The sequence below is a fragment of the Grus americana genome, chromosome 27 (assembly GCF_028858705.1).
Source record: "Grus americana isolate bGruAme1 chromosome 27, bGruAme1.mat, whole genome shotgun sequence".
Classification (NCBI taxonomy): domain Eukaryota; kingdom Metazoa; phylum Chordata; class Aves; order Gruiformes; family Gruidae; genus Grus; species Grus americana.
The window spans coordinates 1,414,312-1,428,309 of record NC_072878.1 but is presented as its reverse complement, the minus strand read 5'-3'; the positions used below and the strand labels follow the sequence as shown (position 1 = coordinate 1,428,309).

Here is a 13,998-nt window from a genome sequence, read left to right as displayed (position 1 = left end):
CAGGTTACAAGGAACGCACGCCAAGGGATCCTTTCAGCTCGGCTCTCTGCACAAAGAGGCTTTAGCCGAGTCTCAGCGGCACGGTAGTTACAGCAAGGCACAGCACGTACCTGCAGCGCTCTCTTGCAGCCTTCGGAGGACGGGATTGCAGCGGTGGGCCTGGCTGGAGGAAATGGCTCCTGCCTGCCTGCCTCCTTTGTCTTGGGGGAGCTGCCTGGACATGGCGGGAGCACGCTGCAAAGAGACACCAGGAGGAGTCGGCACGAGCACGGGGCAATTTGGTCTCCCACTTTCATCGGGTATCAAAGCTCCCCAGGCTGGCAGAAGAAGCGGGGGAGGTGGGGCCGTTTCCCATGGCAAGGGGGAGCCTTTCCTGAGCCCCATCGGACGGATGGGAGAGGACTGCACCTCAGGTCTGTTGTAAGGGCAAGCAAAGTGATGTGGGGAGCACTCAACGTCCGCCACCTTCCCCACTACGGGGCCTGCGATGGGGCAAAGAAGCTCATACAAAGCATGGGGCCTGTGCCAGGGACCTTCCCGAGTCCCTACAGCCAGTGTCCAAACGGGATGTCTCTCCTACATGGGTGCAAGGACCCCTTTCATCTCTTCCCACAAGGGTCTCACCTGGCAGAAGTCTTCTTCTCCATGTCTGGCTGCCTGGTGCCTGGCCCCTGCCTTGGCAGTACGGGCAGGGAGAGCTTCACGCGCCTCTGCAGCAGCTTGTCAGGACACCCCTGGGAAGCTGGGAAAGAAGGAAGCTCTTCAGAGCAGCCCCGTGGGGAGTGCGTTTTAACGGGGCTGCGGTCACCCAGTGTGGGGCAGGGCCCACCTGGACAGCAGGACCTGTTCCCGTACCTCTGCTGATCCTGTGTTTTCCTGCAGCCTTCTTGTGCCAGGTGGAGAACGCCTTGGCCACCGATCTGCTGATCACAAGGAACTCAAACCTGGAAAGCAAATGGGGACACAGGCTTGAAGAAGGGCGACCCCTGCCCTCTGCAGCTCCCCAGCACTAATCCTCCTGACTGTCGTGCGAGGCACGGCATCCCTTTTCCTTGGTGGCCGTGCACAGGTTTTCTTGGCAATCTGCCCCCAACACCAGAAAATGTAGCTTAAGGTCCTCTCCGTGTGCAGCTGGTTCTCTCTGATGGGAAGGATGGCAGGCTGGGCGTGAGAAACGCGATCACGATGCCCGGTCGGTCCAGGAGAACACACGCGTAGCCCCAGATCAGCGTTATTTAACCAGAAACCAGTCGCTTCAGGACTTTGGTTGGTCGAGGGCTGCAGAGGAAAGGCACTCACCTCGGGAACGCTTGGGCAGGCGCAGCCTGCATCCCCCGAGCGGTGGTTGCTCCACCGGAGACCTCTGCACCTGGCATCCACAGCCTCTGCAAAGTGACACGGAGCTGTCAGAAGGTTTCCAAGGCAGTTCTCTTTTGGCTCCTAAAGGAAGCAGACCTGTCTCCCGCTCCAAAAGAAAGCCAATTCTCCAAACCAGTCTTCCAAATCCTCCTCCATGAGCGTTAGCCCTTGCTCTGCTCTGGAGAAGCTGCACGGCAAACGCTGAGACTGCGCAATAACAGTGCCGGGCTTTTTGCAGGGCAAGGACCCAGAAACTCAGAAGAAACTTTCTTTGCTAATGGAGAAGTCAGCAGGGGCGAGCGTGGGGAGAGGTGTTTGACTGGCCTGCCACGTCCAGGCTGGCCGAGGGCGATTGGCTTGCTCGCCCTTCAATAAGCTCCCAAAGAACGGAAGCAGCCCTCAAAACCTGAGCAACTTACTGTGCGAAGCAGCGCAATCCGGCTGGCCTTCCTCTCCAGCCCTGTGACACAGTCGTAATAAAACCGCATGCACAGGACGTCGTCTTTGCAGGACAGAACGCCAATGTCCTTGAAGACGAAGGCAAGACGCCGCCCGTTCTGCAGTTGGAACGAGTACAAGCGTATGGTCTCTCGCACGCACTCCGCCACCACGTGCTGCGGGAAGCAGGTGGCTCGCGACAGCCACTTGTAGTTCAGCGGCTGGATCTTGACATTGCCTGCGAGGAGGAGGAACATCGTCACTGCCACAGCAGGCCAAATTTCCGTGTAAGATTCGTAACGACATGCCAGGGAAACGGTCGTTTATAAAACAGCTCTCGGGGAGTGGTTTGTTTTGGGGGAGCTCAAGCTGTCCCCCGACCTTTGGAGGCCATTCCCGACATCTCCCAGCCCTTGCCAAAGAGCAGAGAGCACACGTCCTCCCCCAGACGTGGAGGGGGAAAGTGGAGGGTGGCCACTGCCTTCTCACCAGGGATAACCACTGTAGGGAACACCAGCTCCTCCAGATGCAACGCATCGATGTCCGGCTGGAAGACTGGTCTTCGAACCGCAGATGCCTCCTCTTTGCCCTGGAGTTGCTCTTGGAGCACAGCGAAGGTCCCAAGTCCTGTGAGCAGGACACCCTGCCCAGGAAAAAAGACCAAAGGCTGATGAGTGAGTACTGCAGAGATGGGTAAAGTGAAAACTTTGCAACAGGCCCATGTTCTCCATTTGTTTTCTTCCCCTCCTCAAAATACTTGCTCACATCCCTTGGCCAGAGTAAATCCCAGACATTTCCAGCCCAGGGAATACACCTGGGACTGATTCCCAGCCGTTACCCTTGGTATGGACCCAGCATAATCCCCTGTCTCTCTGCTTGGTCTCTCCACTCTGACCACAGGGAAGAGTGAAGCCCCATCGTGCACTGAATACTTCCTCAGACTAGGTCCAGACTTGATTTTTCTCCTGGTTGACCAAGCAGCAGCTGTGGGTACACGAGGCTGTCTCGGTGTGCGGCCACAATGCTCAGAGAGGGATCACTCCCCAGCGCCCAGGCTGTCCAGGACAAAGAGAGACCAAGAGGCCAACCCACCTTGTCCAGCTTCATCTGTGTCAGGATGTACGCGGACACAGCGTCCCAGATAGCCACAACCTCTGGAAAGCAAGGGAAAGAGGGGTCAGGCTCCAGGCCAGCCAGCTCACAGTCTCTCGGCAAGGGGGCTGTGCCCCCATTTCACACCGCCCGCCTTACTCTGCTCCCGGGGCAGGGCTGGAGCAGAAATGGGGACGTGGGAAGGGCTCCGGATCAGGGCTGTGGCCACCTAACCCCCAGAAAGGGATGGCACCCCAGAGCCCAGGATGTGATCTGCCAGCCTGGCAGCACAAGAGGCTCCAGAGGGAAGGAACAGAGGTTCTCCCAGAGGAGACTAGTTCAAAGTCGAGGGCTGATTTACAGCAGAGGCATTTCCAGCTGCCTCACGAGAGCCCTGTGAGAGCTGAAGGACACCCCAGCCCCTGGGATGCAGGACCCCTTTTCATCCCAGAGCCAGAACCCCAAGAGGTACCAGCTCCCAGGAAAAGCTGGCCCTGGGTGGCCCCCCTCGCCAGGGGACCAAGCCATGCCCATGGGAGCCTGGGGGCTGCGGGCAGCCGGGAGTTCTGGTTGCTACATTGTCCCCCGAGCCCTGTGGGACCCTCGGGCAGGGTTCTTGTGGCAGCCCCCAGCCCTGTCCAGCCACCCCCCCGCAGCTTTTGGCAGCGGACAGCCCCAGCGCAACCCCTGCGGAAGGAGCTCCCAAACCCCTTACCCTTGGTGGAGAGCCGCAGGAGTGTGGGGAACGAGCTGCTCAGCTCCAAGCTGACGGCCACGGTGCAGCAGCCCTCCATCGCGCTGGCTGCTTGCCCTCAGCTCAGGGAAAGGGATGCTCTTCGCAGCTCCTCTCCCAAAACTCCTCTCTGACGTGCCTCCGCTCTGCCTGTCAGCGAGGGTCCCCCAGCACAGCCCCGCTGCCTCCTGACCCTGCTCCTGGCTGTGGAGCAGCTCCGAAGGGCAGCAGTGGAGAGCCCCTGAGCAGTGCCCAGCAGCTCCCAGGCCTCGCCGGGAAATGCCAGCACCCACGTGGCGCTGGGGAGACCTCCCTGTGATGTGGGGCATCCCCCTGTGACATCAGCCCGCATCATTTGAAGGTGCATTATGACATCAGGCAGGAGACAGCACAGCTGGGGAGAGAGGAGAGAGATTTCGCCTCTTATCCTGGGAAACATTCAACCCTTTCTCCCCAGTCCTGTTCCAAAATCCCCGTCTGCCCCCTGCACCAACATCTTTTGGCGGGGATGGAGTTAATTTTCTCCGTAGCAGCCCGTACGGTGCCGTGTGTTGGATCTGTGACCAAACCAGTCCTGATAACACACCAACGTCGTAGTTATCGCTCAGCAGTGCTTCCCAATGTGGTGGGGTGACCACTGGAGCTGCTCCATCACTCCCCCCCCCGCCTTCCTCAGCTGGACAGAGGACAGAAAATATAACGAGAGGCTCGTGGGTCGAGATAAGGACGGGGAGAGATCGTTCCCTAATTACTGTCATGGGCAAAACAGGCTTGATTTAGAAAAAAAAAAAATAATCCAATTTATTACCAAGCAAAACAGAGGAATGAGAAATAAACCCAAATCGTAAAACACCTCCCCCAGCCTTCTGTGCTTCCCGGGTTTAAATTTACTCCGAATTTGCTCCCTCCTCCCGCCCCAGCGGCACAGGGGGACGGGGAATGGGGGTTGTGGTCAGATCATCACACCTTGTCTCTGCTGCTCCTTCCTCCTCAGGGGGAGGACTCCTCACACTCTTCCTCCACTCCAACGTGGGGTCTTTCTCACGGGAGACAGTCCTCCACCAACTTCTCCAACGTGAGTCCTTCCCACGGGCTACAGTCCTTCACCAACTGCTCCGGCGTGGGCTCCTCTCTCCATGGGTCCACAGGTCCTGCCAGGAACTTGCTCCAGCGTGGGCTTCCCACGGGCCACAGCCTCCTTCAGGTTCCTCCACCTTGCTCTGGCGTGGGGTCCTCCACAGGCTACGGGTGGAATATCTGCTCCACCATCATCCTTCCTCCATGGGCTGCAGGGGGACAGCCTGCTTCACCATGGTCTTCACCACGGGCTGCAGGGGGATCTCTGCTCTGGCACCTGGAGCACCTCCTGCCCCTTCTTCTGCACTGACCTGGGTGTCTGCAGAGTTTCTTACATCTTCTCACTCCTCTCTCCGGCTGCAAAAGCTGCCGGTATTTTTATTTTTTTCCTTCTTAAATACGTTATCACAGAGGCGCTGATTGGCTTGGCCTTGGCCAGCGGCGGGTCCGTCTTGGAGCCGGCTGGCATTGGCTCTATCAGACACAGGGGAAGCTTCTAGAAACTTCTCGCAGAAGCCACCCCTGTAGCCCCCTTGCTACCAAAACCTTGCCACGCAAACCCAAAACACGCAGCGTCAAGGCCTTCTCTGTTTCTCACCCTGCCCCCACCAGCGAGTAGGCTGGGGACGGGCAAGAAGTTGGGAGGGGACACAGGCGGGACAGCTGACCCCGAAGGACCAAAGGGACATTCCATACCATATGACATCATGCTCAGCAATAAAAGTTGAGGAAAGAACGAGCAAAGTGTGGGGGGTGTATGTTTGAGGCTATGGCGTTTGTCTTTCCATGTTACTGTTGGAAGCCCTCAACACAAGGAGAAGCAAAAAGTTCAGTTGCCCTAAATTCTGGCATCTGCTGCTATTTCGATGGACCAAAGGAATTTCCCAACAGCCTCCAAGAAGATGCCCCCCAGATGTTGTCCGCTCTCTCAGAGTTGCTCTGTTACAGCTTGCAGTGACACCGTTAAAAAAATGTGTAGACGTGGCACTTCGGGACACGGTTTAGTGGACGTGGTGGTGTTGGGTTGACCCCAAACACCTTAGAGGTCTTTTCCAACCTTAAGATTCCATGATCTTATGATTCTATGATTCTGTGATTCCATGATCCTATGATCCTATGATTCTGTGATTCCATGATTCTATGATTCTATGATTCCATGATTCTATGATTCCGTGATTCCATGATTCTATGATTCTGTGATTCCATGATTCTATGATTCTATGACGTGTGTTGGGAATCGTTAGGGTTAATAACCTCACTTAGCACCAGACGTAAAGGAGTTAGTCCAAGGCCGCAAGAGCTGACCAAGAGTAAACTTTCTGATAAAGTTGGTGTTGCTAACACAGAACTCTCCGAAACGGGCAGATGCAAGCAGGATGAGGAAGAAAAGGACCAAGGAAACAATTCCAAGAGAATGAGGTAACTTCAGAAGGCCAGCCCAAGAAAACCAATAGGAATCATAGAATCATTAAGGTTGGAAAAGACCTCCAAGATCATCAAGTCCAACCATCAACCCAACACCACCATGTCCACTAACCCATGTCCCAAAGTGCCACGTCTACGTGGTTTTTGAATGCCTCTGGGGATGGGGACTCCACCACCTCTCTGGGCAGCCTGTTCCAATGCCTGACCACTCTTTCGGTGAAGAAATTTCTCCTAATATCAAACCTAAACCTGCCCTGATGCAACTTGAGGCCATTTCCTCTTGTCCTGTCGGGAGAAGAGACCAACACCCACCTCACTACAACCTCCTTGAGGTAGTTGTAGAGACCAACAAGGTCTCCCCTCAGCCTTTTACTCTAAGAAGAACTTTTTGGGTGGAAAAAAAGAAGTTGGTTCAGCCGAGCTGAGTCAGGACCTAAGGAAGGGGCTCAGCTCCCCCCGGGGGAACTGCTGCCAACAGGGACCTCACTCTGCACCTTCTGCAAGACCCCAAAAGCTCCTGCCAGCGTGGTGGGATGGCGATGTCGCTTCCCAAAGGAAAGAGACAGGGTTTTTTCCCTCTTCTTCCTTTTTTTTTCCCCCTGCTTCCTGCTTTGTGACGAGTCAAAGGTGCCACCAGGTCCCTGCCTGTCCTACAGGTCCCTCCTGTCCCCTCCTCTCCATCCCTGGAGCTATTTAAAAGACACATAGACGTGGTGCTCAGGGATGTGGTTTAGTGGTGGACGTGGCAGTGTTGGGTTAACGGTTGGACTCGGTGATCTTTGTCTTTTCCAACCGAAACAACTGTACAATTCCAAGAAAGAAACGGACCTGTTAGAGCAGGTCCAGAAGAGGAGAACAGGAACGGTCAGAGGGCTGGAACACCTCTGCTGTGAAGAAAGGCTGAGAGAGTCGGGGTTGTTCAGTTGGAGAGGCTCCGGGGAGACGTTCTCGTGGCTGCTCAATAAGGCGGATCTTATAAGAAAGATGGAGAGAGACTTTTTACAAAGGCCTGTGGCAACAGGACAAGGGACAATGGTTTTAACATGAAAGAGGGTGGATTTAGATCGTCTATAAAGAAGAAACTTTGTACAATAAGGAGGGTGGGATGCTGGAACAGGTTGCCCAGAGAAGCTGTGGATGTCCCATCACCAGAAGTGTTCATGGTCACATTGGATAGGGCTTTGAGCAACGTGATCTAGTGAAAGGTGTCCCTGTCCATGGCAGGGGTGGTGGACTAGATGGGCTTCAAAGGTCCTTTCCAACCCAAACCGTTCTAGGAGTCCATCCATAGTTAAGCATGAAAGGTCTTGAATGGGCTGTTGGGCACCAGAAGTGAGGAACAATGGACAAATCCCACTCCCGTCGCTTGAGAAATGGGCGTCATCCTAAAGCAACACCTCTGCTCACGGAAGGCCAGAACTGCAGGTCATGGATGAGTCTCTCGGAAATAATTCCAGCAAAATCCCAAACCCAACGGTCACCATTTTTCAGGTAGATGTTGGTGCTGTGCTGTGACTCACCTCCAGGAAACGGTTTGCCTCCTCCCTGCCTTGCTCAACCTTGGTGGCCACCAACGTCAGCTCATTCTGGAGCGCCACAAGCTGAGACAAACTGTATTTCTTGGTCTTTTGGTCTGCTGGAGATGTGCTCTCCTCGCTGTCATTGAGCAGTCACAATGAGACGCAGTCTTCTAGCCTAGCCTGGAAAGCAGAGAAGACAACCATCACCGCATGGCCTTTTCCGTAGCTTTGAAGGATCAAAGGACTCCTCATGTCTTGTACCACTCCCCTTGGAGGAAAGAAAAGCCTGTTTTCTGCTGAAAATAATCAAGATTTAACAGAAAACCGGTGGTATGAGATCATACTAGTTGCAAACCCAACTGGAGATCTATTGCTCATGGGAAGATGATTTCAAGAAAGATCCTTTCTCCCCATAACATTAACAAATACAACTGGACAAGAGATCACCTTGAAGACCCTTTACCTTGAATTTTGAAGGTGCCGAGATGGTAAAAAACCCCATTTCTGTTGATGCTTCCGGCTTGAGAGATCAAAGAATGCTCCACAGAGCCATGAGAGTCGTGAACCATCTTTATCCACTCTCTGTTGTCACAGGGATCTTTCTGCGACAGAAGAACCAAAGGGAAACCCACCAACCAGCTGGAAGGACACTGAGCAACACTCCCCCACCCCAAATTTGATGCTGGTGAGGTTTCTGTGACTATTTCTTCTGAGGATGGGGTTTCTTAGGGCTTCTGAGGAGACACAGCCCCAGAGTTGGACTTCTCCTAACACCCCAGAGCATTGGCATGTGGTGAAGCTCTTATTCTCTGCTCTGGTTTTGATGGGGAGCAGAGCATAAGGCTCAAACACAAGAGTTTTGGTAAAACAGAAGCTTTTTTATCAAAATGTGAAACAGGTTCTGGAGTCTTCCAGCCTTGGAGATGCTCAAAACTCAATCGGACATAGCCATGAACTACCTGCCCTACCTGACTCCATTTGAAGCAGGGGATTTAGATTAGATGATCTCCAGAGGTCTCTTCCAACCTCAATTATTCTGCGATCCTACACTGTAGACTCCAGAACTCGTTTCCTCCTATTCACACCACCTACTGGGTCTCCTCTGGCTGCTCACACATGCGTGTAAGGTCATTTGAGATGTTCCACCAGGCTTCCACTCCGAAAACGGCACAGATTTTGCCCAGGTCCTGCAAGACCCACATGGATGTCCTGGAGAAATCATCTTAAATGGCATTAGACACCTACACATGAGCAACTCGGCCTCACAGCAAGTGTCCAAGTGACTTTTCGACGTGGGACCTGAAGACTCACCAGCTTCTTGGGAAGTTCACTGTCTTTTGCGATGGCTTCTCTGGCGAAAGATGGAGCTGCAGCGAACGGGTCAAACTCAGCTGTGGGACTCGGGTCTAATCTGATGGGGGCAAAAGCAGCCATGGTATCACGGAAGAAACTCACTGTATCGATATACATGTCATTTTTAGTGGCAGAAATTGATGCCAGTTCCACAAATACGGGGATTTCTGTCTCGTCTGGGGAAAAAAAAGTAAAGGAAAAAGAAAAATAAGAGAGAGAGTTGAGGAATTTCTCTGTTCTGATTCATCTAACACTGTTGGATGTGGAGACAGACAAGGACCAAGTGGTCTCCTGTCGCTGTAGCTGATGACTTCCTTCCTTCCAACCCATCTTTTATTCTGGTCTTGATCCAGGAGGTAAAACCTTTCCTCCCACATTCCACAAGTTCCCTCAAAAATTCCAAAACTCCCCTGGGGAACATCACTCAAAGGTTTTTTTTCACCTTCATTAAGTCTTGGGTCATAAAATCGAGTTGCTTATTCTTGAATTCCTGCTCTTCCTGGACAAAAAACCTAAATAAATAAACAAAAAAAACCCCCAATAAAACCAAAACCAGTATGTGTCTATTGGGAAGAGAAGGAAAGAAGCTCAGTTCTACCTCCTCCTCCTCAAACAAGATGAGATCTTGGCCTCAAACCCAAGTCTTCTCTTGAATTCATCCCTGTAGACCTCCATGATGAATAGGATGCAGCTGGAAGTAATTCCTTCAGCCTGTTACTCAACTTTGAGAAGGAAGGAATCACACCTGATAGGATTTAATGATAAGCCACCACGTGGACTTTCCCAAGAGCAACCAACACAGATGCCCACGTATCTCCTACGGACGTATTCCATCAGGTCATTAAGAATCCTCCTGCAGCTGAAGCATCTGTCTCAGAGCATCAATCATCTTGGTGGTCTTCACAGAGAAGGTCAGGTAGTTTTCAATTCTCCACCTGCCATTCAGTGAGCTTTTCCAACCCTCAGCCCTTCGCTGTCCTCCATGATTTTAAACTCCTCCAGGAGCTGATTCCTAATGTTGGCGGTAATTCAGTGCCTGCCTGGAGAGACAAAACGACAGCTGAGAGATAATGAACACAAAGTCCCACAAAGCTGGGCAACACATGGCGAGGCACGGGGAGAGGTCCGTCCGGTGTCTGGAGCCCATGACCTGCCTTCCTGGTCTGTGATGGGGGGTGCCCCCAACAAGGGTGTGGGGCTGGGGGTCCAGGAAGGCACATGGGCCCAGCGTGGGGCTCTGAAATCTCCTGTGAAGCCAGGAGGGCTGAGTCCATGGGGCAGGGAACCACCACCCCTCCCAGAGCGGGGGGCTCCAGGCTGCCTCTCCGTGCTCCTCTCCTGCCCCGACACCCCGTTGTGCGATGTGGGGGATGGTGCTCACTGGAGCCCTGGTAAGAACCTGTTTCCCGCTGTGCCTCCAAAGCACCGCGTGCCCCAAGGGCTGGCACTGTCTGCCCCTTGCCTCTCCCAGCCTCCTGGGGGGACACTCCAGTTTGCCCTAATCTGCCCTTATCTGGGGGCCACGTGGTGGGTGGGAAGGGGATCTCCTTTACAGAGACACCCCAGGCATCCGGGCTCCCTCAGCCGCTCTGCTCATGGCAGTGGTGCAGCCAGAGAGGACCCGGGGCACTGGCAGAGGAGAGGGGACATGGACAGGGACACACACCCCCCCAGAGCATAGCTTTGCTGAAGGGGTTTATTGATCATTAGAGGGAAATGGCCCAGGGCTCCCAGGGGGTAGGGGGGGGTCATCCAGGGATGATCATCTCCTCCTGCCTCTGGAGGGGGACAGGACAGGGCTGTCACCACCAGTTCCAGTCCTGAAAGGCAGAGCCCAGAATGTGCCTGTAACAGACTCCCACCGTGACACCTGCCTTGGTGGCCTCCCCCCCCGATTCTTACCCAGACACACTCAACCCTATCACCACCATCGTCAAGCTCTACATAGTCAAAGCACTCCCTAACGTACAGGGCTACCCCACTGTCTCCTCATACATCAGTGGTTTAGACCCCAAAGCCTCCCTAAATCACTGGTTTAGACCCCAAAAGCTCCCTTAGTGGCTGTTTTTCAGCCCAGAAGTTTCTGAAGTGGATGTTTCTCACACTAAAAGCTCCCCAAGTGGGTGTGTCTGAGTGAAAAAGCTCCCTAAATGGGTGTTTCAGAGCCCAAAATCACTCTAAATGGGTGTGTCCGAGACCAAAGGCTCCCTAAATGGTTACTTCTCATCACAACATAAACCTTGCTAAATTACTGATTTTGAGCCCAAAAGCTCCCTAAATTTATGCTTCTGAGCAACCAAGCGCCCTATGTTAGTGTTTCTGAGACCCAGAGCTCCCCATATAAGTGGTTTTGACTGCCAGATCTCCTTAAATGGATGTGTCTGAGCCACAACACTCCCTAAATCAAAGTTTTGGATCTCGAACGTTACCAAAACACTGTTTCAGAGTCCCAAAGCGCCCTACATAAGTGTTTTGGAGGCCCAAAAGCTCCCTAAGTGAGTGTTGCTCAGCCCAAGAGCTCCCTAAATCCCTGCTTCTGAGACCCAAAGCTGCCAAAATATCTGTTTTTAGAGCCCAAAGCTCCCTTAATTCCTGGGTTAGGCCCCACAGATCCCTCAATTGCTGTTGTGACTCCCAAAAGTTCCTCATACTGGTTTTTCTGAGCCCAGGAGCTCCTCACTTTGTTTTTTTCTGAGCTCAAAATCGCCTTACATGTGTCTTTCTGAGTGCAAAACCTCCCCAAATGGGTGTGTCTGAGCCCCCGAAAGTCCCTGAATTCTTGGATTTCAGCCCCAAAGCTCCCTAAGTGGGTATTCCTCAGCCCAAAGCTACCTAAACTGTGGGTTTGGATCCCAAAAGCTGCCAAACTGAGTGCTTCTGACCCCAAAGCTCCCTGAACGGGTTTTCTGAAGCCCAAAACCTCACGAAATTGCTGTTTCTGAGCCCAGGAGTTACCTAAATCAGTGCTTCAGACTGCAAAATGGCTTCAAGTGGCAGTTTCTCAGCCCTACAGCTCCCTAAGTGGCTGTTTCTCAGCCCAAAAGTTCCCTAAGTGGCTGTTCTTGACCCCCAAAAAAAGTCTCTACATGGGTGTTTCTGAGCGCTAAAGTTCAATGAATGGCTTCTTTGAACCCCAAAACCTCCCTAAATTGCTGTTTCTGAGCCAAAAAAAAACCCCTAAATGGGTGTTTCTCAGAAAAAAAAGCTCCCTAAAGAAGTCGGTTTAGTCCTAATCTCGCCGAATTGCTGTTTCTGAGCCCACAGCTCCCTAAATTATGATTTTGAAGCCCAAAAGCTCACTAAATTGCTCTTTCTGAGCCCAAAGGCTCTCTAAATCGGTGTTTTGGATCCCGAAAGCTCCCAAACTGTGTTTTCCAGACACAAAAAGCTTCCTAAATCAGTGGTTTAGAAATCAAAAGCTCCCTAAGTGGCCATTTCTCAGCCCAAAAGCTCCACAAATCAGTTGTTCAGACCCCAAAAGCTCCCTCTGTCAGTGGGTTAGACCCCACAAGCTCCCCAAGTGACTGTTTTTCAGCCCAAAACGTTCCTAAGTTTCTGTTTCTCAGCCTAACGGCTCCCTGAGTGGCACTGTCTGGGCCCAAAATCTCCCTAAACAGGTGTGTGTGAACCCAAAATCTCCCTACAAGGCTGTGTCTGATCCCACAGCTCCATGAATGTCTTCTTTGAATCCCTAAACCTCCCTAATTTGCTGTTTGTGAGCCCAAAAAATCCCTACATGGGTGTTTGTGAGCCGCAAGGCTCCGGGGCAGCCCGGGCCTCTCCTCACGGAGCTGCCCTGCGCCTGCTGCCCCCCGTGCTGCCACAGACCCCGGGGCTGGGTCCCGCTGATGGAGGGGGGTGATTTTGGGCAGGAAGAGCTGCCTGTCATGATCCTGTAGCTTTCTGGGGGTTTAGTTCGGGCACCTTCAGAGCAAGAAAGTCCAACGCCAGAAGCTTCTGTCCAGGCCCTTCCCAGAGGAGTCAGGCCGCCCTGGGAAGGGCCCTGTCGGGGCACAGGCCTCGTCCTGCTGCGCTCACCCAACCCAGCCCGCCGGCCATGGCATCTCGCCCCCTGACCGCAGCTACGCCTCAGCCAGCCAGGACACTGTGCCGGTGCAGACACGGCCTTCAGGAAGGGCCATTTCACCTGGAGCTGTTCTCTCAGCTCTGCCCTCCCTCGGTCCGCTCCTGGGGGATGGGCCCGCTCAGGGAGGGAGGGGAGGCAGAGGACATGACAGGAGGGGAGGGGACAGGAGGGAGCTGCCCTGGATTTGCTCTGCCTTGGCAAGTCTTTCCCAAAATGCGGGTCTGCCTGCGCTCCAGCCACAGCCCTGGGCGGCACGAGCTGCGTGACGGGAGCCGCTGGCGTCGGCCGGGCCGGCACCTGGCAGGAGACAGGGCTCTGCCCCCGGTCACACCGCCCGTGCTGAGCCCAGCACCCAGGGCCTTCCTCAGGCCTCGCCTTCCCCCGGGTGGTGAGGAGGAGAGACTGTTTCCTCTCTGCTGTGCTGTATTTCCAGCACACATCTGCTGACTTGAAGTCCGCCACGAGAAGAAGGGCTAGTGAGCGCGAGACTTCTCCCAGCAGCTTATAGAATATGTCAGCCAACTCTTCATCGTGCTTGGATGGTCTATAACAGGCTCCCACTGTGATACCTGCCTTGGTGGCCTCCCCCCAATTCTTACCCTAAATCATGGTTTTGAAGACCAAAAGCTTACTAAATCAGTGTTTTAGATCCTGAAAGCTCCCAAACTGTGTTTTCCAGACCCCAAAAGCTTCCTTAATCAGTGGTTTAGAAACCAAAAGCTCCCTAAGTGGCTGTTTTTCAGCCCAGAAGATTCCTAAGTGGATGTTTCTAAGCCCAAAATCACCCTAAATGGGTGTGTCTGAGACCAAAAGCTCCCTAAATGGTTAAGTCTCTTCACAAAAAATTGCTAAATTTCTGGGTTTGACCTCAAAAGCTCCCTAAATTTATGCTTCTGAGCAACAAGGCCCCTAAG

At 53.4% G+C, this 13,998-nt stretch overlaps 2 long non-coding RNA genes across 2 annotated transcripts; both read right to left on the bottom strand.

The window, feature by feature from the left end:
• Positions 1-873: 873 nt before the first annotated feature.
• LOC129197028 (uncharacterized) lies at positions 874-1,860 on the bottom strand. The gene is made up of 3 exons (XR_008574247.1): positions 1,779-1,860; positions 1,300-1,385; positions 874-944 (listed from the first exon to the last, which is right to left on the bottom strand). It is a non-coding gene; the product is annotated as an uncharacterized LOC129197028 (long non-coding RNA).
• Positions 1,861-3,649: 1,789 nt separating this feature from the next.
• Positions 3,650-9,186, bottom strand: LOC129197027 (uncharacterized). The gene is made up of 3 exons (XR_008574246.1): positions 8,108-9,186; positions 7,645-7,824; positions 3,650-4,016 (listed from the first exon to the last, which is right to left on the bottom strand). It is a non-coding gene; the product is annotated as an uncharacterized LOC129197027 (long non-coding RNA).
• Positions 9,187-13,998: the final 4,812 nt, after the last annotated feature.